This window comes from Gavialis gangeticus, unplaced genomic scaffold (genome assembly GCF_001723915.1).
Source record: "Gavialis gangeticus isolate Ggan-Ray unplaced genomic scaffold, GavGan_comp1, whole genome shotgun sequence".
Classification (NCBI taxonomy): Eukaryota; Metazoa; Chordata; order Crocodylia; family Gavialidae; genus Gavialis; species Gavialis gangeticus.
Window position 1 is genome coordinate 4,651,168 of NW_017729024.1, and position 4,150 is coordinate 4,655,317.

General features: G+C 42.1%; 2 long non-coding RNA genes across 2 annotated transcripts in view; one reads left to right on the forward strand and one right to left on the reverse strand.

Moving 5' to 3' along the window:
* The window catches only part of LOC109297197, a 52,769-nt gene that overhangs the window by 26,782 nt on the left and 21,837 nt on the right, over positions 1–4,150 (forward strand). The window contains exon 2 of the long non-coding RNA XR_002097235.1: positions 3,305–3,441. This is a non-coding gene — a long non-coding RNA (uncharacterized LOC109297197). The remainder of the gene's footprint in view (positions 1–3,304; positions 3,442–4,150) is intronic.
* LOC109297198 overlaps positions 1–4,150 on the reverse strand; it is a 23,928-nt gene that overhangs the window by 6,331 nt on the left and 13,447 nt on the right. The window lies entirely within an intron of this gene.

Below are 4,150 nucleotides of genomic sequence, written 5' to 3' on the forward strand. Positions count from 1 at the left end.
GATGTCTCGATTACGCAGACATTTTCCAGATAGTTTCTGGGTATATATCAGATTTTTACACTGCAGGCAATGAAGGACTACAGTAATCACTAAGAGTAATAATAATAGTAATAATAAAAGAGTAATAATAATTCAGAATAATTTTGCTCTTCAGATTTTTTTTTTTCTTTTTTCTTTTTGTTTTTTGTCTGTTACTGCTATGGTTTTTGGCAGGAAGAATGTGATTCCTTTCAAATATTTTGACCCAAGCCATAATAATAACAACTAACAAATGAGACAACGGGAACAGAGGAAGATTACATTAGTGTTGTGCTTGACCTTACCTCCACCCTATTAGCTTTCCAAAATCCTGTTGACTGAAGTTCACATTTAATACAAGGGAAGTCTTAAAATTATTGCAGCATGAGTTATCTCAGGCACTTTAGCCTTCATGCGTAACAGCCATTTTTCTTTAAAAAGTAATAATATCACAAACAAAGCCATAAAACATTTTAATGCTATTTAAAACAACAGAGGAAAGGAGAGATAAGCACTAGGAGATAGAATAACACACTTTCTTGTATACAACATACCCTGAAAATAATATACACCTTATTTTTGAATGGCATAATGAAGAAAAAAAATCTCTTCTTGTAGTAAGCAACTAGCAGCAGCTAGGGAGGTGAGCCTGTTCTTTGTTCTGCTCCCTGTGGATCCCTGCAGATTTTACTTTTGGTTTCACCCAGTAAGTGGCAGATGCTCTTACCATATTTCTTGCATAATAATTCACACTTCAATTTCTAGCAGCTGGTCATGAGGGAAAAGGTGGGTGTTATATGTGAGAAAATATGGTATTTTCCCTGAAGAACAGGTTTCCGGTTCAAATCAAATTTCCATGAACAGTGACCAAAAGTTGTTAGTATATAAGAGCTCTTCATTGACCTATATGAAATGAATTGGTGGCTGTCATTCCAGTACTTATGGACACATTTGCACACAGCACAAAAACAATATTATATTGGCTTTGTCCAGCAGAGAGGACACAGGTAATAGAGGAATGCAAATTACTCTGTCCTTTAGGGCAGGGGTGTGAAACATATAGAGCACAGAGTCTCTCTACCTGGCGTGCTGGGCTATTGGTGGGCATTGGAAACTGCGGGCACGGTCTGCCACAGAATCTAGGGCTCTTTAGCCCATCTGGGCATGGCCATCAGTGACAGGTCTGGATCACCACTACTGCCCCTGGAATACCTGAGACCTGTTGCAATTACCTCACCACAGCCAGACCCCTCACCACTGCCACTACTGTTCATTGTGGCCACTGTGGCAGCCCTCATGCCTTGGCTGAATCTGGCCTACAAGAAGCCCTGTGGTCCAGATTTGGCTCAGGGCTCTAGGTGAGTTTGACACCCCCTGCTTGAAGACTACTCCCAGACCAGGATCAGCTGAGAAAAGATGGGAAAGTTTGTACTTCCCAATACTACATTATTCTAATTTCTTTAAACAGCTGATTAACTCTCTTGGAATGTCCTTGCACAAACTTTTGCAAATTAGGTTACTTAAAAGATGGATATTTGCAGTAAGATATCCTTGTAAAATATGTGCAGATGTGCAAACATACATTTACTTTGACATGCAAATCTGAAAGCTGCACATTCACAAGGGCGTCTTGCCTGTTCACACTGCCCATTTCTTTGCACAGTTAGTTGCACTTGTGAATGTGTAGTTAAAGATGTACAGTAATGTGTAAAAGATTTGCTAGCTAGCTTAGGTGCTGGTACCTTTAAAATTTGTCCAGGGTGTTAATCCTGCTGGGCACTGAGACCTCAGTCATCAAAAAAGGAGGAATGGTTTCTACGCTAGTACAGAATATGCTCTGAAAGCTGAGACATTTGCTTCTGACATTTTTTGCTGCTGAAAAGGGGCAAGTAAAATTTTGGGGTCATAGCTAACAAATAACTCTGTTGTCCCTGTCTCTAAGCCACCGTGTCATCCAGCTAGTTCCAACCAGTGCAGTCTTCCCTAAAGGAGAACAGAAAGTGGTACAGATCATTCTGTGTGCTTTACAACATATGCACTGTTCTAGTACCTGGAAGTTTTGCTTGCCCTTGTGGGAGAAGATTCACAGACCAGCCCGTGAGCCTTACTTTAATGCTGATGATGCAGCTGAAGTGGAGTTTCTCTTATGGAATGCCAGTGTCTTTCTGACCCTAAGTGCCCATAAGGTTGGGAATAGACATCACCTTTGTACCTTCATAAAAACATTTTTGATGGCACAAAGGCCAAGCAAACAGATATCCAGACCACTTGTCACACCACAAATAGTTACCACAACTAAGGCAGTATCATTTTGTGCCATTCTTAATGATGGACATCTGTTTATGTTGTGGTGTGAGAGCACAGGCAGCTCAGAGCTGCTTGCACTTTCCAGCTGCCCTGGGTGCTCTGGGGGACCCAATCTTGTGCATCCAGGGAATTCCTGGTGTGTGCCTCCAGAAGCAGGGGAAGTTGGGGTTTTCTTGCATACTGACATGAGTCCCTAGGCTCTCTGGAGTGCGTCTTGGTAAGCAGGAAAAGTCAGGCAGGTACTCTAAGGGCTTGAGGCTCCCAATACCGCACAGGAATTCCCAGGGTGCACAGGATCACTTCCCTCAAGCCCTGGGAGAATACGTTGCCCATTGTTTCTCAGTAACAAAGGGTGTGACAATGGGCAATGTATGTTTTGCCCAGTGAAGCAGATCAGCTGTGTCAGGACACATCCTGGCACAGCTGATCTGCTCCATTTGGCAACATCTATTTTTACCCCAAGCGACCCAACTGATCTGCATCTATGAGTACCTTGGGAGATTGTCTTGCATATCTTATCTGTTTCATTTGCTAGATGTAGGGAGAGTTAAGGGAAGGATAATCTACCTATTGGACCATGTATAAAACTTAAACAGTTCAAGAGTTGGATAGTGCATTTCTTTATAAGAAGTATTCATTTTACTTTTAACCTTTGTTTTGACTCCTTATGCTGTTTATGACTATACTTTCCAGTAATGCTCATCTGTCACCCTGGAGCCTTAAGAAAAGTTAAACTCTCTGAACTGCTGGCTGTGCATGCCCGTTCTGGTAAGACCATCAGGGTGATATTTTGAGACTTCAGCAGCTGGGGAAATGCCATCTGGAAACATGGAAGTTATTGATTAGTTAGCTGATTTTCTCCCTGGCTTACAAATTATCACCCTAATTTATCTTTTGTCTCTTTTCCAACAACAACAAAAAATATCCCCTCTAATGTCATCCATTTGGAGTTGTAATGTTTGTATCCTTGCTTCCTTAGAGCACTGTGTGCAATTGTACTCAAGGACAGGATGCAGCCCTTTTGTGCACATTCTTAGGAAATTGCAAAGCACCACTAATTGATCCAGTTTCCACTAAATTGACAATACAACAAGCCCGGATGATACTACAAATCAGGTCAGCACTACTCCAAGCTATAAATCTAGGCTGCTCAAAAACCTTGTGTAATGTTGCCTCGTGGAACAGACTTTGTAAGTTTGCAAGTTCCCCTCAGCTTCTTGAGTGCAGTAATTGCAAGATAAGTAAGGATCGTTTGATAACCTCTCTTTCACTTTTAAATAATTATTATTGTTAGAGGAAAAGAAAGAGATGCTTTAGAGTATCAGATAGGGTTGAGTCCATCTCCCTTCATATATGCTTTCATTATATTTATTAGGCCTGTGCGAGTAGGCAGCTATTTGATCTGGCTTCAGATCCAGCCGCTTCAGATGTCAGCGATCTGATGCAGAGCTCTGGATTGGTTTCCTGCTTTGTTCTGGCTGAAGTGTCTCCGAAGCTTTGGAGCTGCCTCAGAGATCTGGCCATGGGGTATAATGGGGAATCAATGAACTATCTATAACGGTTGTTTTTACTGCAACTTTGGAACTGCACCGCAAATTCTTGAAAGCAAAACTCATGTCATGTGTATGTGTTACACCACAGGGGGGTGAAAACTGCAGGAGTAGTAGCCCCTGCTGAGGCCATGAAGCTTGCCAAGTTTCAAGAAGACAGGTTTAGCAGGTTGGGGGAAACTGTACCTCAAGCAAAACTTGTGACATGGGTGACAGTGGGTGTGTTAAGGCGCAGCAGGATGAAAGCTGCAGGCCTGCTAGTCCCTGCTGAGGCT